The 22459-nt window shown below is 55.9% G+C and overlaps 1 protein-coding gene across 2 annotated transcripts in view; it reads right to left on the bottom strand.

The window, feature by feature from the left end:
* The window catches only part of Kdm4b (lysine demethylase 4B), an 87042-nt gene extending 67225 nt beyond the window's left edge, over positions 1 to 19817 (bottom strand). For both annotated transcript variants that reach the window (XM_028859719.2, XM_028859720.2), the window contains exons 1-2: positions 19637 to 19817; positions 3686 to 3791 (exon numbers count right to left, since the gene is read on the bottom strand). The gene's annotated coding sequence lies outside the window, so the exon portion shown is untranslated. The remainder of the gene's footprint in view (positions 1 to 3685; positions 3792 to 19636) is intronic.
* Between the last annotated feature and the right edge of the window lie 2642 nt (positions 19818 to 22459).

The following is a 22459-nucleotide window of genomic DNA, read 5'->3' as shown; positions in this document are numbered from 1 at the left end:
CCCTCCTGGGTGACTGGATGGAAACCACCAGAGTGAAGGGAATTGCTGGGCAAGCTCCTGACCACGAAGGCCTGGGCCACTTCCACACTCTTGTCTGTTAAAGGAGGAAATAAAAGACAATGTCCTGGACACACCAGCACAGGAACAAGGGTCATGGCCCTCGACATCACACTGGGCCACTCCCCAGAGCTGCTCAGCTGCACCCATCTGTGAGCAAGCACAGAGCAGGTGTCGGGTGAGGCTGAGGCAGGAGGCAGAACAGGATTAAAGTGGAAGTGTGACATGAGCTCTGACTGAACTGTGGTCCAGGGCTGCCAGCAGCTGTCCCAGCCCAGATCACAGCTTCTGAGAAGGCGGGAGCAACTCCAGATGATGCTCCAGGCATTTCTGCAAAGGCTACGACCGTTCTCACTGCAACCACCGAAGGAAGGTGGGCAGCCACTGGGAATGCCTGCTAGCTCCAGAGGCCTGTGTCAGCCACTGTTTTATCACTGTGAGGAGCCACCACGACCACGGTAACTCTGAGAGAGAAAAGCATTTAATTGAGGGCTTACAGTTTCAGACGCTTAGTCCATGATCATCATGACGGGGAGTGTGCAGGAGTGCAGACACGGCATGGTGCTGAAGTAGTAGCTTGTTTATATCCTGATCCACAAGCAGCAGGCAGATCTGAGACACTGAGTCTGATATGAGCTTTTGAAAGCTCAAAGCCCACCCCAGTGATACACCTCCAACAAGTCCACACCTCCTAATCCCACCTATTCAAATATAGGAGCCTATTGGGAGCCATTCTTATTCAAACCACCACAGCCCAAAGCTACTGCCACCACAAACCAGAGTCCAACAGTAGTTCAAGGAGTGACTTCATGTCCCACACAGCCACCAACACAGACAAGACACAGGACAGGTACAGAGTGGCCGAGCCATACACTGGAACACCAGGCAGCCCTGAACAAGAGTGAGACTCAGACACACACAGTGTGGAGGGCCTGAAGACCAGCTTCAGTGCGAGACCCAGAAACAAACGGCCACTCATGCTGGCTAATTTTACATCAACTTGACACAAGCTAGAGTCACTTAAGAGGAGCCTCAGCTGAGGAAATGCCTCTGTGAGATCCAGCTGTAAGCGTTTTCTCATTTAGTGATCAATGGGGAAAGCCTGACTCATTGTGGGTGGTGCCATCCCTGGGCTGCTGGTCCTGGGTTCTATTAGAAAGCAGGCTGAGTAAGTCACGGGGAACAAGCCAGTAAGCAGCACCCTTCCATGGCCTCTGCATCAGCTCCTGCCTCCAGGTTCCTGTCCTATATGAGTTCCTATCTTGACTTCTTTCAATGATGGACTGTTACCTGGAAGTGTAGACTGAATAAACCCTTTCCTCCCCACGTTGCTTTGGTCGAGGTGTGTCAACACAGCAATAGAAACCCTGACTAAGTCAACACTCAGTGTGGGAATCTGTAACAGGAAATTTCCAAAACGGGCCAATCCACAAATGGGAAGCAGATTTGTGGGTGCTAGAGGCTGGGGAAAGAGGTAACTGCTCATGGGGATAGGGCTTCCTTTTGGGGTGGTGGGCTGGATGTTCTGGAACTCGACAGTGGCGAAGGCAGACCACTGAGCTGTCCACTCTTACAGTGGGCCTGAGTGGACGCTCCTTACAGAGGCACCCATAGGACCTGCCAAGCCCCGCCTGTCCCAAGCACCATCACTAGGCAAGGCCTCACTGTGGAGTCCTTAGTTTCCCTCTGGAGGGAAAGCCAGGCTCAGCATTCACTCTTCCGCTCCCTGCGTGCCCATCCCGGCTCAGAGCACTTTGACTGAGGGCAAAGGCTGCCTGGAGCACAGCTGAGCTTGAAGGACAAAAGCAGTGTTTCCGGAGGTTAAGACAGAATGACTTCCAAGCCAGGTCACCAGCATCGCCGCTTGCCCACCAGTAATCCACACTGAGCGTGTGGATAGTGGCTCTGGCCATTTTGAGCCCCACGGGCAGCAATCTCTGGTACAAGACTCCACTGTGCCAGCTGTAAACTAATAAAGCTTTATTTACAAGATAGGCAGGGACCCAGAGACCCGGCCCCATCTAAGATGCCTGCAGCCTGACCCCTGCTGCAGCCTGGACCCTGCTGCAGCCTGGCCCCTGCTGCAGCCTGACCCTGCTGCAGCCTGGCCCCTGCGCAGCCTGGCCCCTGCAGGTCAACCCTTCTGAGCTGTGGTGTCCCTGTCAACAGCAAGAGGGAAGGCCTCCCCAGTTCCAGTCTGCAGCGGCCTGCCCAGCTCAGTTGCTCTGCACAATCACCTTGCTGGGACGCGTCCCTGAAACTAGGAGGTGGCAGTTAACCCAACTGGCAGCAGCATCTCCACTGCCAACAGGAAGCCCAACCTGAAACCCCCAATGTTTACCACAACTCAATGGCCCCATCCTGGCCTTTCTCAGCCCTGTCCCCTTCCTGGGAGCTCTGGGCCACTGCAGATGCCTCTGTAGTAGGCCTGTCCAAGTTGCAGAGTGGTGTAGTGGTTGTAATCAAATTATGCACAGAGGGTCCTGGATTGTGTTCCTACCCCTCACCTACCCCCCCCACATACACACCCATATGGCTTCCTTGAGGTGTGAGAGGGTGGCGGGATAGCAGTACCTCACTGCACTTCAAGGGGATCTGAGAAGGACATGCGTAGAACCAACATCCCATGCTGGGCAGGGACTCTGAAGGCCACCACAGAGACATGGTGAGCACTGGACAGTGCAGTTAACATGATTCACACTTCACAAGTAGGCTGGGTGAGGCTTGGTGCTAAGCATGGGCCAGCATGCACAAGGCCCTGGGTTCACCCCAGCCCCAGAAACACATGTACACACGTGTGTATGCACACATACTACCCCATAAACAGACTCTTTCAATTTTTAAAATGTTTAAAGATTATATGTGTACACATTTGTGTGTGTACATGTGAGCAACAGCAGTGCCCTGCACAGTGAGATGAAAGCTGTGTGTGCAAGTGAGTACAGGTGCCTGCAGGTACCGGAATGCTGGATCTCTGGAACTGGAGCTACAGACCGTTGCAGGCCCCTGACGTGGGTGCTGGGAACTGAAGCCAGGTCCTCTGGAAGAGCAGCATTGCTATTAACCACTGGACCATCTCTCCAGCCCCACAGCCACTACGGTTCTGTTGCTGTTATTTTGTTTTGTTTTTCTTTTTTTTTCAAGATAGGGGCTTACTATGTTTGTTGTTCTGGCTATACTAGAACTCACTCTGTAGCCCAGACTGGCCTCAGACTCAGAGATCCACCTGCTTCTGCCTCCCGAGTGCTGGGATTAAAGGCGTGCGCCACCACCCTTGGCTTACATCCAGTCTTCCCAGTGTTTTAAAAGCTGCCTCCCACTGCTGGAGACCCTAGCCCCATCCCTGATCCCAACTTCCTGCTGTAGGTGGATGACGGAAACAGGCCCCACAGCGCCATAGCCCCAAAGAAAGTGTCCGAGAGACCAACATGCACAGGCCAGATGGTCCTGAGCTGCAGGCCCTACCTCAGGGCAAGAGGACCCCAGTCACCGGTGCTAAGAGAAGCCTGCGTCACTGCTGGACAGATGCACAGACTCCACCCACAGGCCACTAGGCCTCAGCACCGCCCCATCTCGGGACCCATGGACCCACGAGCAAGCCGCCATCTGCAGCCTGATCTGCACTTACCTGGAGGTTCCAGGAGGTTCCAGGGGGCTGAGGTGGCCAAATGACCCAGGCTCAAGGAAGCAGTCAGGGTTGCTTTCTGTCGGGCACCTCCAGTGACAACAGTGTCCTGCAAGGTACAGACGGAAGTGAGGACTGACTGACAGAAGTGAGGACTGACTGACGGAAGTGAGGACTGACTGAAGTGAGGACTGACTGAAGGGCTGCGGTCTCTGCCTGTCCTGTCCTCCCAGCACAGCCTCCGCCAGGACACTGGCCTGGTCCAGCCCTTGTCACTTCTCAACAGCATGCAGGCTGTCTCCAGCTCTGTGCTGGCCCACTGTGAGCTAGTGCAGTGAGAGCCTGGACCAGCCAAGTGACAGGGGAGAAGCTTCTAGAAGCCAGAAGCCACAGACAGCTACTGATTTTCAAGTTTAGTTAAGTGTGATGGCACATGCCTGTCACCCAGCACTCAGGAGGTGGAGGAAAGATGGCAGGGACCTGAGACCAGCCTCAGCTACACTGAGGCCAGCCTGGGCTACTTAACACTTGGCCTTAAAAAGCAGAAAGTGCCTGGCTCCTTCCAAAGTCTCTGGCTTCTAGAGGGAGATCAGTGGGTCCTTGCCAGTGAGTCGCCTTCTAGTGTACAGGGACTCAAATGCTCAGGGCTTGGTGACAGGAAGAGCCGTTGTGGCACTAGGACCTCATGATGGGAACCTGTGGCTGAGGTCACTAACCTGCGACCTCTGGCCCCCACCCTTCCCCCCTATTGTCCGGGGCTCCAGCTGCCTTCACTCCTGCTCAGGTGTCCAGTCCTGGCTGACATGGCCCGGGTGGGTCTCAGGGAAGCTCGCCCTGCACAGTGTGAGGCTGATGATCCCCTCCACGCACCCACAGCCGTGACAAGCCCCACCCCACTGTCACCACGCATCTTCAGGTCCAGCACCAGCCAGGCCCCTCCTCCTCTGCTCTCTGTAGACTGCCTGGCCCCCTGCATGCTCCTGTCCTCACCCTGGCCAGTGCACAGTCACCGTTTCCCCCACCCCCCATCCCCACTCTGTTCCTGGGCCTGTTGGGTACCCAACCGCCAGCACCAGCTCACAACCTTCTCCCTGAAAGAGCAGAGACACCAACAGAGGGGCTAGAGAGACGGCTCAGTGGGGAGGGGCTTGCTGCGCTCCACGTGGACTTGAAAGTGAAAACAGCGCCTAGGTAAAGAGCAGCGCTCAGCTGCCACTGAGGCTGGGGCCAGGGGCGTGGGGACAGGAGCCCTCTGGCCACCAGCCCAGCAGATTATGATGAGTGCCAGGCTGAGACCCCAGGGAAGGCTCTACCCTCCCAGGCTAGTCTGGGGCTCTTTGGACAAGGTGGGAGAGGTCACTCAGGCTGAGCATCCAGACAGGACCAGATGTCAGAAGGCTTGGGGTGGCAAAGCTACAAGAATTTAACAAATAAGGGTGGGGGTGACTCCAGGGGCCCTGGGTTCCAGTCCCAGCACCGCCAACCCTGGCTAAGGGCATTCAAGAGCGACCAGAGTGGAGGTTCCTGAACAGAACAGACCCCACATGGAAGGTCTGTGTGAAGGCTGGTCTAGGGAGGGGGTGGGTTTTGTTCAAGAAAAGGTCCTGCAATCTATGTGGAAAAGAATGAATTCAGACCCTGACCTCACACCACACAAAGTTAATTCTAAATGGGTCCAGACCAAATTTTAAAATCAGACATCAAATTCTTAGAATACAAATATTTATGGCCTTGAAGCAGGTGGCCTTTAGACAAGATGTAAGAGGAAACATGCACTGGGCTCTGAACTCAAAGGCTACCATGATGAAAGGAAGAGAGAGTCGGGGAAACACCTAACAGCCACAGGTCTAAGAAGATCAGCATCCAGAACATATAAAGAGTCTTCACGGCTCAACCAGAATCCTGAATATACAAGGAGCTCACCATTTGTGCTGGCTGGTTGCATGTCACCTTGACACACGCTAGAGTCATCAGAGGAGGGAGCCTCAGCTGAGGAATCGCCTCCGTGAGATCCGGCTGTAAGCGTTTTCTCAATTAGTGATCAATGGGGAAGGCCTAGTCCATTGTGGGTGGTGCCATCCCTGGGCTGCTGGTCCTGGGTTCTATTAGAAAGCAGGCTGAGCAAACCATGGGGAACAAGCCAGTAAGCAGCCCCCTCCATGGCCTCTGCCTCAGCTCCTGCCTCCAGGTTCCTGCTCTGTGTGAGTTCCTGTCCTGACTTCTTTCAAAGATGGACTGTCTCCTAGAAGTATAGACCGAATTAACCCTTTCCTCCCCACGTTGTTTTAGTCATGAGGTTCATCACAGCAATAGTGACCTGACTAAGACACCATTCAACAAGAAGACAAGGGACCAGCATCCAGAACACAGAAAGGGTCCTTGCCACTCAACCAAAGACAAGCCATGAAAAGTCAGGTGAGGGTCTGAGCACTTTCTCAGGGATATGTGTGGCCAACAAAAGCAGCTGCTTGGCATCACAGCAACGGAACAATCACACCAGAGATGGAGGAGCTTACTCTCAAGCTGGCATTGGGCACAGACTCTGCGGTGATTCTGAGAGGGACATGGGGTAGGGGAAGGACTGAGAAACTTGAGCAGTGGCCCCCACTCAGCTGAATCACAGCTCTTGCACAGTGCTGTTCTCCCAGCAAAACGTCCGTCATCTTCACTGGATCAGCGGGGCTTATGGACTCCACCCACAGGAGTGTGGGGAGGGTCATGGGAGCAGCACCTGAGTATCCAGCTGCTTCTGGAGCCATCTGAGGTGACTCTGCCCTAACTGCAGGTGGTCTCAGAGAGGGTAAGGGCAGGGGGCTCCATCATCCATTAAGGGTGCAGACTTTCCAATATGGCGGCTTTAAGGGCACCCACACCACTGCCCATAACCCCTTCCCTCCCCCTATGCTCCTTAAGTGAGCCAATAGTCGTTGGAGAGATGGCTTAGTGGTTAAGACAACAGCTGCTCTGGCACACCATCCCAGCGCCCCAACAGTGGCTCACAACCATCTGTAACTCCAGTTCCTGGGGATCTGATGCCCTCTTCTGGCCTCCAGGGGCCCCAGGAACATACATATACACAGAACACAGACATACATGCAGGCAAAACACCCATATGTAGGTAATACATATGGTAATACAATTTTAAAAACAATAAATTAAAAAGTAAGCCCAATAAAGCCATTAGTTCCCCAGACTGGGTGTCCAGTTCGTCACTTGGCCTAACTGTGAGGGGCAGACATTGCCTAGCGTCCCATCCCCCCCCACCCCCCAAGAGAAACCCTCCCAGCAGGTCTGTAGCTGTGACTCCATCCATCATCAGGGTACTCACATCTGCCCCGCCCAGGCTGCACACCAGAGAGACCAAGGGGCCAAAGAGAAAGCCACCACCTCAGCAGGCAGCAGCCGGTCAGGACAGGAGTCCAGGAGCCCCACCTCCCTGACTCCAAACTCCTCCCTAGCTAAAGTCACCAAGATGCAACCCAGCAGGATGGACTGCCACAGAGAGAGGTTCCCTTGGTGGCTAGAGCCAGGCTCTGCACCGCACAGTGAGCTTTGGGTACACGAGGAGATGTGTCTGTCCTCAGTATCCTTGGGATGTCACTAGAGTCAGGTCACAGTCCTCTCCGTGAGCCCTTGGCTGAAGTGATACACAAATGCCAGCCAAAGAGCTCAAGGGAACGATGCTAGGAACTCCCCCGCAGCCTTCCTTCAGGACGGGTCAACAGAGCTGACCAGGGACAGGCCACACAGGCTTGCCGATGGCCCCCGATGTGATGGGAAAGAAGCCAGGCACCCGGGACCTGCCCCCAAGACAGCAGGGGTGGGTGGGCGGGAGTTATGGTGAGGAGACAGAGGCTGGCCCAGGGCACGGTGGGGATGTTGTCCACGAGAGGGACGAGGCACGGCTCGCCCACAGTGCCAGGAAGACAGGCTGCACCTGCACCCTGTCTCAGGCAGCAGGACCCCCGGCCACACCATTCCAACCTGTTGTCACTGGAGACCCGGGGCACAGGCAGGGCCTGGCAGGTGGGCAGTGAGGAGGTCCAGGGGCTTGAAGCCAAGGAAGGGTGGATGTGAGGCCAGAGCATCAGACAACAGGGTAGCTGCAGATGGCAGGAACAGCCAGGCCACTGGCTTCTGCCAAAGATAAGGGCCTGGCACAGGGTGATGCCCAGGAAAACTCAAAAGCACAAATCCAAGGCCCTGTGTCCCCAACAGCACACTGACCACCTTCCAGAAGGACACAAGCCATCCATCCATCCACAGCCCTACCCCCTTGAATTCTGATGTTACTGTTGTGGTCTAACCCATAATAATCACCTACCACATGGGCACAATAGGAAATGCACAAGCCACAGAAGGGTCACACAGAGGCCCGAGGAGACAGGCAACAAGGCACATCATGGGGACAGACATCTCAGTGGAAGTGAATGAAGGGCAAGCTACTGTGGGTGCAAACGGGCATGTTTTAAATTATTTGTATTCCATCTTCATTTCTTTATCTCATATGTGAGTGTACATGCCATGCCACAGATGTGGAGGTCAGAGGACAGTCTGCAGATGTTGGTTCCTGCCATCACGTGGCCAGGCTTGGCGGCAAGCACCTTACCCCCTAAGCCCTCCTGCCAACCCAAAACTGCCTTTTCTCTTTAAGTCGATCGTACTGGTCCCCAAAATTGCTACAGCAACAGAAGATGCAGAAGCAGACTGGGGTGTAGCTCGGGACCATGCATGCCTGTCATCCCAGTCATCGAGGGCTGAGGCAGGGGCTTTATGAGTTTGAGGCCAGTCTGAGCTACACAACCAGACCCTGTCTCAAAAAACAGCAAAAATCAAATTTTAAAGTTTTTAAAACTGTCAGGCATGGCGCACGCCTTTAATCCCAGCACTCAGGAAACAGAGGCAGGCGGATCTCTGTGAGTTCAAGCCCAGCCTGGGCCAGGCCAGGGCTATACAGTAAGACCCTGTCTTTAAAAAAGATAGGAAGGGAGGGAGGGAGGGAGGGAGGGAGGGAGGAGGAGGGAGGAGGGAGGAAGGGAGGAGGAGGGAGGGAGGGAGGGGGGAGGAGGGGAGGGAGGGGGGAGGGAGGGAGGGAGGGGGGAGGAGGAGGAGGGAGGAGGAGGAGGGAGGGAGGACATAAAGTAAATGAGGATGGGAGGGCTGGGAGGCGGCTCAGTGGCCAGCACACTGGCTGCTCTTCCAGATGTGCCTTGGTGCCCAGCACCTGTTTCAGCTGTCTCTCAGTCACCTACAGCCCAGGTCTAGGGGACCTGACACACTCTGGTCTCCACAGGCACTGTACTCACACACAGAATTTAATTAAATACTAAAATGTAAAAATTATAAAGTAAATACATCAATAAAGTTGGCTGTGAGACAGTTCATCAGGTGAAGGCACTTGCAGCCAAGCCCGGCACCCTGCATGGTGGGAGGGAGACCGACTCCTTCCTGCGAGCTGTCCCTGAGCTCCCACACACTGAGGAGGGCCACCCCCTGTACACTCAGAGGGTAGGTAAGTAAAGAAATAAACCAATGCAATTTTTAAGAACTAAATAAAAGTTGAAGAAAGGTCAAAACTCCCCTAGAAAATGAGTGAATAGCAAAAGCCAACTTCTTCAAGAACGACAGGAAGGTGGCCTCACTCTGACAAGGTGGCTGGCCTTGCTCAGGAGGCTGACACCAACCAAGAGGTCCCTGCAGTCCAGACTGCAGGCACTGTGAATGAGAACAGCGCATCCTGGTGGCGAGGGGGGGAATGGCTTGTGGATGGGGCCCCAGGACCCCAGGAGGCCTTTGTAGCAGGCAGGGTTCTCCTCCCGCACGAGGGGCGAGCTCTAGCTGTGCTTGACAGGGTGGCGCTGCAGACCCTGGGGACACAGGCTGGGCAGAGGACACTGGCTGCACTGCACGCCTGTGGGCTCCACCCCCACGTGCTGACAGCAGGGCGGGAAGTTCAGGAGCCTGAGCCTCTGAGCAAGGCGGTGGGCAGGGCAGTGACACTGGTAGCATGCCCTTCCCAACATACCCAACACTGAACCTTCCACATTCCCAAGACATCCTCAGCAAGGAGAAACTGAAGGCAGAGGTGTCCCTGCTCAGACAGGAGGAGAACCAAAGAAATGATGTTTTTTCGAGGAAACAGCATGGCCAAGTTAGGGACATGACCACAGAACTTGCACAGAAGCCTGAACTGTGTGCCCCAGGACAGACAAACATGGAAGATGCAACTCCTCTGGGGGTTCTCAGTGCACAGGGTGGACCCCACTGTCAGCAGAGGAAGCTGAGGACCGACGCTCAGCTCCTTCTGCACCTACATTACAAGGACACAGTGGCATCTCTCCTGCCACACCTGGGGCCCAACCTCAGGAAACCCACACAGGCTCAAGGGATTGTTCCCAGTAAAAAGGAATAACAGGACATGGGCCACTTGGACCCTGGATTCTCTTTCTACTGACAGGCCACCAGAGTCAAGATGGGGCCTGTCAGTATCATAAGGAACAGATCTGACAACTTGGTCAGGAGTCCCAGCCTGGAGGGAACACGCACTTACTATTAGAGATACAGAAGACTCTGCCCACAGTTGCCTGAGATGGCTCAGGCAAAACAGAGAGGAGAGCCAGACATCTGCCGAGTGCCCCAATGTGGGAGGGAGCCTCAGGAAAGACACCCAAGAGCCCTTCCCAAACCCTTTGCTAGTGCTGGCTCAGGGTGGCCCACAGGTGCCTGGACCGCAGAGCTGTGGGGAGGCACAAGCAGGTCTTGCTTGCGGCGGGCAGGCCAACCTGGCAGGTAAGCTTCCGGTTCACGAAGCCTTATCTCAGGGACTGAGGCAGAGAACATGCATGGGAACACAAATCTGCACACTGACCCCACCACGAACACACATGAGCGAGCACACACACTCACAGTCACACTCACTCACTCAGGCTAATAATCAGTGTAATCAAATAACACCAATCAGGCCAGGGTGACTTGCCTAGGACAAACATAAGAATGGCCAGGCAGCTGGGTGGTAGTGGCCTTTAATTCCAGCACTTGGGAGGCAAAGGCAAGAGAATCTCTGTGAGTTCGAGACCAGACTGGGCTACAGAATGAGTTCCAGGACAGCCACAGCTGTTATACAGAGAAACCCTGTCTTGAAAAACCAAAAAAAAAAAAAGAAAAAAAGAAAAAGAATGACCAGTACCCACCCGAAGCCCCAGGACCCCTGCAGTGGACTCCATCCACAGGCACAGTACATGTATACACACAACATAGGCTAAAAGTTAAAAACAAAACAAAAACAAAAACCAATAAAATGAAAACTAAGTCAATGCTGGAGTATGGACAGGGGCATGGACATGGCTGCTTAGCCCCTGGAACCCCACAGCCTTGCGAGAAGCCAGGGCCTGCCAGTACCACCAGCTCAGAGGGAGGGAGCAGATGGGTGAGAACCACCTGTCTGTCCCTTGCCAGCACCCCAGCATCCAGCACTGCAGAAGAGAGGCCCCCACAAGCAGCACCGCCTCCTGCACACACCGCAGGCCTCTGGGTGCATCCTCGGCTACTGAGTGCCAGCCTTGGCCAGCGTCTGTTTACCCCTGAGCAAGCCTTGCACTAGGTACCATAACCAGTGTCTGTGGGACCAAAGATGAAGCTGGATGCCCTGCCATCCCTGGGCTCACTGAGCCCAGTGGCCTAGGACAGGTCCCTTCACCTGTGACTACCTCAGAGCTACTGCTCAGGGCAGGGCAGCTAACAAGGCCAGTCAGGGGAGTCTGGTCCACACACACATGCACACAGGCACGTACAAAGATGCATGGACACGGATGGACGGACACACATGCACACACGCACAGATGCTGCCTGCCCGGCACCACAGCCATCTGAAGAGCACCATGACTATACTGTCCTAGTTGCTGAAGGAGACACAGGGCAGGACATGGCTTGCCCAAGGCCACCCAGAAGTAGGGGGGATGGAGGGGGTATAGGAGACGACAGGACATGGGTGGAAATTCTGAGAACCAAAGTCCCAGCCCTCAGAGGAGCAGGGAGGAGGCAGTGCCACCCGTCACCTCCCTGAAGAGGTCATGGAGTTGGAGAAGGATGCATTCCGTGATGCGCTGTAAGCCTTCCCAACAGCTCAGGAAAATGAAGGTGAGAGCCAGGGGAAGTGATGCAGGAACCGAAGGGACACAGCGGAGGTCGGACGCCGTGCAGTCAGACATGAGTGACTGCCATTTGGACCAGGAAATGCTGATGCCCAGGGGCTCCCCTCCCCTCGCCCACAGAGCCCTCAGGTGCACCACCCCCCCAGCCCGTCCTGAGGCATGATGCAAAGTCTCCACAGCCATGGAAAAGGGCCGGGCTCACCAGCACTGCCGAGGGCTCTTCGGCCATCACAGGGTCATCCCGACACTACCCGAGGCTGGCATGGCCTGTGAGCCTTGGGCACGCCAGCTCCTTCAATGGGAGCACCACCCCAGGCTTGTACATGTGTGGTCTGTCTGTCCTGGGAGTCTCTGCCCACAGCAGGACACCTGGTGCAGGGGCCGTGACCAGGAGGCCTCCATCCAGCGCTCCCTGGTGCCTGCCCCGTTCACACCGCCCCCTGTGCTAACGGCCAGCACCTGGCCTGGCACATGACAGACGACTCAGCTCAGGAAACAAGCTCTGCAGCTAAGTCTTTATATGTTATACATCTTTACTTTTTTTAAAATTTAACTTTATTTTAGGTGCATTGGTGTGAGGGTGTCAAATCCCCTGGAACTAGAGTTACAGACAGTTGTGAGCTGCCATGTGGTTGCTGGGAATTGAACCTGGGTCCTCTGGAAGAGCGGCCAGTGCTCCTAACCCCTGAGCCATCTCTCTAGCCCCCCCCTCTTTTTTTTTTTGTTTGAGACAGGGTTTCTCTGTGTAACCCTAGCTACCCTGAAACTTGCTCTGTAGACCAGGCTGGCCTCAAACTCACAGAGATCCGCCTGCCTCTGCCTCCCAAGTGCTGGGATCAAAGGCGTGCGTCGCCACCGCCCGGCTACAATTTCTTTTTAGTATTTATTTTGGAGGAAGTGGAGGACAACTGGCAGAGACTGGTTTTCTCCTTGCACCCTGTGGGCCCTGGCAACAGAACTTGGGTATCAGACTTCACAGCAAACCCTCTGCCCACCGAGCCACGTCAGTGGGGCCCTGCAGTTGGTTCCACACCACACTTTCTGGGGTGTAAGGGAACAAGCCTTGGGCCTGGTGTGCTGGGGCTGGCACTCACCCCTGATCCTTGCCCTCATGCCTCTAGGCAGCTGGTGACAGCCAGATGACTGCAGCCATGCTCAGGTCACAGGTACAGCAGGTGGAGACAGGAACGCTCAGCATCACAGTCCGTGAGTGTGAGGCCTCCTGCTCTCTCCCCCATGGTGGAGAGGTGGTTCAGTGGTTAGAGCACCAGCTACTCTTGCAAAGGACCCGGTTCAGTTTCCAGAACCCCCAAGATAGCTCACAATTGTCTGTAATTCCAGCTCTGACACCCTCTTCTGGCCTCAGCAGGCCCTGCACAGATACACACACAGGCAAAACATCCATATACATGAAGTAAGTAAAACTTGTTACAAAGCAACATGGAGGAAGACACCCATGGCTCACTGCTGCCCTGGCTGCTGCCCTGGCTGCTGCCCTGGCTGCTGCCCTGGCTGCTGCCCTGGCTGCTGCCCTGGCTGCTGCCCTGGCTGCCGGAGGCTCGCACTGAGGCCAGGCTCACCCGCTCTGCTTTCACCTTCTGCTGTGGCTCAGAAATGTGAAGGCCAGCAAGAGGACTCAGCAGGTAAAGGTGCTTGCTGCCAAGCCCGACCCCCAGACCTCCACATGTGTACCCTGCCCCCCACAATAAATATTATTAAAAAAAATTTAAATCCAAAACTAACCGTTTCCTAAAGCACCTCAGGCTAGGGCAGTTAACTCTGATGGTGACGCCCTGCATGTGTGAGGGGCCAGAGCTTGCTAGGTCCACAGTGGGGTCATGTTAGGGGAAGGTGATCCTCAAACACCAGATCTGGCCACAACAGGGTCACTATCATGCAGCTGTCAGACCTCCCAGGTCTGTGTCTAACCACTGAGCCATCCTCCAGCATGGGGGAAGGAGCAGAAGGCCTCACATTGCCTGTGACACTGAGCACTCCTGAGGGAAACCCACTGCCCATCCCATGGGGCTCTGGTGCTAGGGAGCCCCAGAAACCGAGACACCCCAGTCTAATACCACACCTCCTCCTGGTCTGCCTCTCAGGGTCTCCAAGGCCATGACCCTAGCACCCCTTCCTCCTTCCTCTGCCCATCGTCAACCAGGAGAGACAGCTATGGCCCCAAGGTGCACCTCTAAGAAACTACGACCATCCCCCCGGCCAGCTGTCTCTGGCCTGGTCACCCACAGTGCCAGGACAACCTGTGCACATCGGGCTCTGGTCACTGGCTGCCACCGCGCTTGCCCTAGGCACACTCTGCCCAACTACACAGAGGGAGCAGGGACAGCATGCCACCCGGCTGCCGGCACTCCAGGCCATGCCAACCGGCTGCAGCCAGTCATCTGGTGGAGAGCCACAGGGACAGGCAGGATCAGAGCACCCGAACACGGAGGGTTCCCTGTGCCAAGTCAGGCCACTGTGTCTCTGACTTGGGATGTGGTAGCTCCCAGCTACAGTCTGAAAGCACTGCAGTGGACCCCTTTAGGTCCCCAAGGTACCAGTGACCCCTAGGAGGGGGTCCTAAATTCCTGGGGCTCTGCTCCTACAGAGGCCATGGTTCCCTGTCCCTCTGCCCACACCTTCTCTGAGGTGGTAGCACACATGGACCCCCTTATGGCTGACCCTCTCTAATTGAAGAGTGTAAACAAACAAACAAAAAAATCTCATGGAGAGGACACAGGAATTTGGGGGAGCTGCTGAGACCCACTGGGCTCCCCAGTCCTGGCTGCCCCTTCTCTTTCACCATGCCCAGGGGTCCCTGGCACATCCCCCACCCAGGGAGGCTTCTGCCAGCTCTGTAGTCAAGGTGACCCCAGGGACCCACCACCCTGCAGCCTCTCTCTCCTCCTGCAACGAATCGCCTGGCTCCACATCCCATCCCCTAGGACAGGGCCAGCCTCGGCCGCAAGGGGGCCCAGTGCCTGGAGCTACCCCGGAAAGGCACTGAGGCTGGAGTCTGCCCTGGAGTCCCACCTGCAGCAGTCATACCCAGCGGCCCCTCGGGCGGGCCTACAGGGGAGGCTGCAGGCTGCTGGGCTCCCTTCTGTCCCTGAGCAGTGACCACAGCCTGCTTTACACACTCACTCTTTGTCCGCTTTCCAAGGACGGCCAGCCTGGCACTCCAGCCTGGGCCAGGACAGCCAGGATCAAGTACTTCAGGCATGAGGACCTGAGTTTGAATTCCCAGAAATCGTAACAAAGCTGGGCATGTCGAGCAGGCCTGCAATCCCAGTACTGTGCAGGGGGAGGCAGGAGGATCTCCAGGGCAAAATCTCTAGGATCTCTGGGACCTCAATGGGTAAAGTGCTTGCTGTACAAGTACGTTGGGCTGAGTTCAAATACCCAGAAAGCAAGGTGCAGCTTCGAGGCGGAGACAAGAGCTAGAGGGCTAGCTGCCCTGGTGTGTGCACTGGGAGACAGAGGAAGCAAAGATCCACACCTAAGGTTGTCCTGACACACATGCGCACACACAGATTAAAAAAAAAAAAAAAAAAAGACCACAGGGCCCACAGCGCACGGATGGCTTGGCAGGGCCTTGTCGCCCAAACTGTGCAGGCTGACACTATTGGGGGGGGGGCGCAGCTGAGACCAGGGGACATGGAGAGACAGGATCACGGCAGGCACCCAGGGCAGTGGCCCTCACCCAGAGCTGCGGTGGAAGCCACCTCTGGGGTGATGGTGTTCTCCCACAGTCACTGGCTCAGAGAGGCAGGGGTGCTTATGACCTGTCACCCAGGGGAGAGGCGTTCCACGAGGCCCAAGGCTAAGTATACGCCGGCTCCTGTGCTGCTCACACACAAGAATTGTCGTCACCCAAAGTGAGGAAGGCAACACACCACACTAGGAAGCTGTGCCCTCGCTGTCACTGGCTGGGGCTGGAGGAACCCAGGACCTCGTGTGTGTGTGTGTGTGTGTGTGTGTGTGTGTGTGTGCGAGGAGAGCACTTGCCACCGACCTCCACCCCCACCCAGCCTTGTGTCTTTACGGCTGTGGTTGTTAGGGTGTGTGTGTGTGTGTGTGTGTGTGTGTGTGTGTGTGTGTGCGCGCGCGGTGGAGGCCAGAGGTCAACACGGGTGTCCTCCATCCCCCTCAACCTTCACCATATGACCTAGGCTGGCTGCCCTGGGACCCTCGTGTCTCCAGCCACCAGTGGAGAGCGGGCTGCAGGCGTGCCTGGCGATGGCTGCCTTGTAGGTGAGTGCTGACATCTGAACTTGGGCCTGTGCTCGCACAGCAGCGGCTCCCATCCTTTTCCCAGCCATCGTTTTGTGGCTGTGTTTCGAGACAGGGTCTATGTATCCCAGGCTAGCCTGGAACTCTCCATTCTCCTGCCTCCACCTCCAGAGTGCTGCGATCCACACCCAGTTGGAACCCAGTGCTAAGCACATGCTAGGCATGCATTCTGCTCACCCAGCGCTGCCCTGGCCCCGAAGCTTTGTTTTTTAGTAGACTTTACTTCTCTGGAGTGGCTTTGGGTGGCGATGGCTCGTGCTCTCCTGTCCCCACTGGGACAGGCGCAGCAGCGGGAGAATGTCAGAGCCGAGAGAAGGGTCCTAGACCAGACCGTACCCAGTGGGGACAGAAAACAACTCATCTGAGACTTCTTTAAAAACCAATTCACTGCTGCAAAGTTGTTCTCGTGGTGCTGGGGTGGAGCCAGGTCCTCACGCCTCACCATTGGGACCCACTAGACACTAGACACTAAGGCTTAGCAAGTCACTGGGTCTCTGTCACTCTCTCTGAAGCAGGCAGCGCAGGAACACCCCATGAATTCAGGGACATCATTGTGGATGAGAAGGCTAAGGTTAAAGAAATGAGTCAACCAAGTTGATCAAAGCCACAGGATGGGGTACAGCAAAGGGAGGGTGTTAGTGCCGCCTCTACAGAACCAAGGCAGCCAGAGTGGGACCTGCACAGGGTGGGCGTGGGGGCGCCAAGGCTGGTCACAGGAAAATCCCATCTGTGCGGTCACAGCCTGGACTAGAGACTGGACCAGTGGGCAGTGGAGCAAACAGATCCACTAAGCAATGAGGGTGGACAGGTGGAGGGTGGGCTATCTGGGACAGAGAGGAAGGAGGATCTACAGGACTGAAGGCCAAGCCCCAGGTCTCATGTGGAGGGACTTAGATGAGGTCCTGGCCAGGGGGGGAGGACCAGCCGCACACTAAGCACTCTGAATGCCTACCCTAGGTGTGACCTGGCCACAGTGGACTGAGCCAGTGGGGACAGTGGGGCAGAGCAGAAAGCTTCCAAGCTCCTGGCTCCTTGCGCTTGACCCTCAAGGCCACCTGAGGGCAGGAGCATGCTGGGCACCCACTCTGCAGATGGAGAAGGAGCCAGGATGCTGGACGAAGCAAGAACTGCAACGACCTGCCTGTAGGAAGGACCTCAACCCAGACCTCTGGGACTCCACCATGGCCTGAACTCCAAGCATGGCGGATGGAGCCCGGCACCCCACCCTCAGGCCCCGCGGTGACAGGTCTCTCCAGAGGCTGGCCATCTGCTACAGTCTGCTTCCCGCCCCCTGCTCCCGGGAGGCTTGTGAGGACGAGTGGCCCTGACCTTGGTTCTGGAGCAAGTGACAAGCCTAAGGCCACCAGGCCTAAACCCTGCACTCCAACTCGAGACCCCTAGACCACCATCAGGAGCGCCTCTCGCCCCACACCTCTGCCCTGAGCTCACCACTTGTGGCCTCACTGTCTGTGGGTGCTGGGCTGGCCCAAGCAGCCTCCTCCCAGCACTCCCAAAGAGCCCCGGGCCCCTGGAGTGAGGCTTTGCACAACCTGTCAACTGATGGGCCAGGTGACTCCCCACGGGTATCAGGTGGCACAGGGACAGATGGCTACCCCGTGCTGGGGCTCCCCTAACAACACGGAAAGGGACAGGCAGGACACGGGGGCCAGAAGTCTAGGTCAGAGCTGGGTGGGCTGGGAGAACCAAGGGCCCCTGGGACAGGGAAGGAGACAGACTATGGGTGGGGGACAGCTATCCAGGACGGTGACTGGGTCTCTGGAGACCCCTCTATGTAGTCAGCAGCCGTCATCCTGGGAGGAAGGAATTAGAAAACCACTTGTCACTCAGACCTGTGCATTCCCGGGTCCGAGCACACACATTCACAGGCACACACAGCCTCTGGCACAGGAACACTTCTACTCCAAACACCAAAACACACTATGGCAATCTGGGCAACCCAATCTCTTGCCTCGGGCTTCGTGCCCTCCCAGGGAGAGCATGGAAACTGTCCCAGTGTCTTCCAAAGGGACCCTGAGAGTTTCTACAGGGCACCCACAAGATTTGGGGAAAGAGAGGGGAAGATGACAGCAGGCTGCTGGCGCAGGGTGGGAAGGAAAGTGCTGGCCCTGTCTGGAGACACGCCCTCCTGGTAGCTCTGGAGGCAGCAATTACTGGAGAACTAAAGAGAGTGATTAGCCTTTCCTGGTGTGTCTCTGTGTGGGGGGGAGCCTCTGAAGACCCACGTAATGAGCCCATTTTGAGGCAAGAGCTGTTTGGGGACGGTGCAGCTCCAGCCCGGGGACTGTCAGATACACAACGACTGGGACACAGAGACGTCCCCGGCCCCGAACCTTCTGCAACCAAGATCCTCGGAGCCTAAGAGGGTGCAGGCAGCAGGCTGAGCGAACCCCACTTGCACACAAGCAAAGATACACTCTTTGCTTTTTGAAACATGTTACAGGATCCACCCTCTCGCTAGTTGAAAAAACTAACTAGCAACTCGGGCAAGACACTTCCCCAGGTGTTCCTGAATTATTAAAGCGATGCCATCCTTTCCCCTCCCCCAGTTAGACAGATGGGACAAGGGGAAGCCCAGGAGTGGCAATGCCCAAACCGCACCGTGTACACCATCAAATCTGCAAACCAGGACCCAGGCGGACCAGAATCCCTAATACTCACACCTGGTTCACCGCAGCCTCCGCCCCCCCCAGGCTCCCCCCCGACCCAGAAGCCTCTTAGCACACGACGGTAGGAAAGCCATGCCCAGCTGTCCCCGGCTCTGCTGGCGGCTGGCTTCCCAGGAAGGAGAAACGGGCTGTCTGCCGGGGACGCCCTGGACGGGTGTGCACGCAGGCAAAGGCACAATTCATGGCTTACAGAGAGAAGGGGGCTGGAAGGCAGAGGGACCTGGGGACGGATGCGAGGTGGGAAGACTGCCATCGCAACAGCAGATACGTGGACTATTTATTTTAACTTTTTCAAAAAGGCAGATTACATGGTGATTTAGGGATTCTGGGACAAGAGGGGTCAAGTTTGGAAGGCATGATGGATGGGGTGCTTGGAGGGGACAGCATCGGTGTCCCCTAAAGGGAATCAAAATGCAAGCGGGGGGGAGCAAGGGCTTGGAGTGGGTTTTTTATTTTTAAGGATTTGGGAGTGCTGAAGGGATGGCTGGACCGGGCCACCCACGCTGTCATCTTTTGTGCCCTGGAAAGGGGACGCGGCGCCCCGCCCCCGCCCCGCCTTTGTCCGGCCCCATCGTCCCCCCCAAAAAACACACCCTCCTTTCCCAGGCACACAATCGTTTTGTCGCTCAACAAACAGCAGCTTCTGCCGAGCGGACAAAAGCCCGGCGTACCCCACCGCCCTGCGGAGCCGAGTAGGCCGCAGCCGAAGCCTCGGCCTAGAGTATGCGCGGTGGCCGCGAGGCGCGGCGCGGGGGCAGGCATGGCGGCTGCGCGGCCCCCGGAGGGGCCTGGGAGCTGCGGAGCGCCGCGGCCGATCGCACACTCACCTGGCGCGGCGCGCACGGCCCCGAGTGTGGACAGCGGGCTGAGCGGCGCGTGCTCGGCCGCCTCGCGTCGCCCCCGCCGGGCCTCGCTCGCTCGTTCGGGCCGCTCGGCTCCTGACTTCGCCCCGTTCGTTCGCAGGTTCGATCGTTCGCTCGCTCGCGGCCGAGCCCTCAGCAAGCGCCTCGGGCGGGGAGGCGAAGCTCCAGGGGGCGGGGTGACGGCTCCTCCTCGGCCGCCATTGGGCAGCCAGCCCACGCCCGCACGCTGATTGGTGGTGGCTGACAGCTCCGCCCCTCCCCTCATCAACACCGCGCGGCCCCGCCCTCCGCGACCTGGGGCGGGCACAGGCTCACGACCTCTTTCCTTCATTGGTCCAACTATGAGGACGCTTCGGCACCCACTCACGTGCCCGGTGACCGGCTCGACTCTCAGTGGGTGCTGAGCACGCCCGTCTAAAGGGACGCAGCCAATCGACAGTGGTCAGGTCTGGGATACCCCGGAGCTCAGGCAGATTGACATGCTCGTTCTCAGGGACCCCCGCTGCGAGCAGCACGGATTGGTGTTTGGTACCGGCCTCTGGGCGCTGATTGGTTGGGACTGAACGTCAATCACTGTCTTGGCTGCTCCGGACTCCGCCCTGTTATCAGGCGTCTGTTGAGTACGTGATACTCTGCACAACATCGGCACCGGGTCCGAGACGCCGGGAGACAGTAGTTCGAGACCCGGTGGATCAAGACCCGGAGTCGAGATTTGACCACAGCTTTGCAAGGGGCCAAACTGGGATACAGAGGGTCCCCAAAGCACCGTTCCCTTTAACGTGAGTGAGTTCAGCCGGGGCCGTGCCTCTGGGGAAGTCACCTAACTGGGCCTCTGTTTCCTCCCATGAAATGATAGCGGTGCCCGCGTAAAATTTCGCAATAATTCAATGAGAGGAGAGGTTCTTTTCTCTACTTCTCAGTTTTCCTCCGTTCTGCTCTCTCCAGCTCAGTATGTTCCAAATTGGACACCTGGCCACCCAGATTCCAGCTATAGCTGTGGCTCTGTGGAGTGTTTATCATCATCATCCCCATCAATATGTATTTATAGTTTAAGTTTTTATTATTCTGTGTATGTGCTCTATAGTCAGAGGGCCGCTTGGGAGTTGACTCTCCTGCCATCTGGGTGCCAGGATCAAACTCAGTTTGTCAGGCTTGGTTGCAAGCCCTTTACCCACCGAGGCTGCTTACGGGTCCACCATCATTTTTTTTTATATACTTGAGCAAGCAAGGGTGAAGGTGTGCCCATTTTATGGGACAGGACTGTAAGTCCTTCCATTTTAACATCTAATATCTGGAAAATACCCTCCTTAGAGCAAGATGTTTGCTCTGCCCCTCCCCACTCCCAAGGTTTATTCCATAAATTATTCCAAGCTGGATGGCTCTTGAATTCTTTTCCTTGCTCTTCATTGTGTGATAATTGTAAGGGAAAAAGCCATTACCATGCCTGCCACCACCCTGAGCTTTGTAGAGTTGGAGGCAGCCTGTCTCTTCAGCTAAGCAGTGGTGGCACACTCCTTTAATCCCAGCACTGGGATGCAGAGGCAGGTGGATCTGAGTCTAAAGAGCGAGTTCCAGAACAGCCACAGATACACAATGAGATTTACTCGAAAAACCAACCAACCTGTATCAACAGGCAGATGAGACAGCTCAGTAAGCTGAGCTGGCCAGAGCACCTGTCTGATCCCAGGCCCCCACATGGTGAAGGAAGTCCTTTGTTCTGGCTTCCACAGATGGCACATGTGTGCCTGCACAGGCACACACAGAGGAAGAGAACCACATATGGTCATCGCCACCATGTTTTCAAGGGCACGCGACCTCTGTGAAGTAGAGGTTTGTTTTGGGTTAGGAGTGGATTTTTACTAAATCCGCTCTGCCTTCAGGATCCCTGTCGAGTGTTCTGGGCACTCGTCTGATCTGGGAAGGTAGCTCAGCGGTTAACATGGTTATCCTGCTCTTCCGAGGGCAGAGGTCAAACACCAGCACTTTTGTCAAGCGGCTTACAACCAGCGCCAGCTGCATAGAATCCAACACCTGCAGCCTCCAGAGGCATCCACTCACATGGTCATATGATGAAAATTTTCTAAGCAGGGCGGTGGTGTCACACGCCTTTAATCCCAGCACTCGGGAGGCAGAGCCAGGTGGATCTCTGTAAGTTCCAGGCCAGCCTGAGAAAAACCCTGTCTCAAAAAAAAAAAAAAAAAAAAAAAAAAAAAAAAAAAAAGAAAAACCCTGTCTCAAAAAAAAAAAAAATTTTTTTTTTTCAAAAATATTTTATAAGGTGGCCCATGCCCTCAGTTGTAGCACTGGGGAGGTAGAGGCAGGTAGATCTGAGTTCCAGGTCAGCCTTCGATGGAACCATTGTGTTTTGGCTTTTTTTGTTTTTCCAAGACAAGGTGTAGCCCTGACTGTCCAGGAACCTGTTCTGTTGACCAGGCTGGTCTGGAACTCATAGGTCTGCCTGCATTACCATGCCCAGCGCATTTTGATTTTGAGACAGGGTGTTGCTATGTGGCTTAGGCTAGTCTTGAAGTCAAGATCTTCCTGTCTGGGCCACCCGAATACAAGCTAACAGGCATACTGCACCACACCCAGCTGTGCCATGTTTCTTAAAAAGAACCTAGTTGTTGGTGAGACGGCGCCATGTGTATATAAAGGAACTTGCGCTCAAGCCTGATAACCCAGGTTCCATCCCCAGGTTCCACACAGTGAAAACGGACTTCCCAGAGCGTCTGACTCACAAGTCCTAACATTGTTTTAGACTTAGGCGTCTGAGTGTTCTGCCTGCAC

The sequence above is a fragment of the Peromyscus leucopus genome, chromosome 22 (assembly GCF_004664715.2).
Source record: "Peromyscus leucopus breed LL Stock chromosome 22, UCI_PerLeu_2.1, whole genome shotgun sequence".
NCBI classification, from domain to species: Eukaryota; Metazoa; Chordata; class Mammalia; order Rodentia; family Cricetidae; genus Peromyscus; species Peromyscus leucopus.
This window is presented reverse-complemented; position numbering and strand designations above follow the sequence as displayed.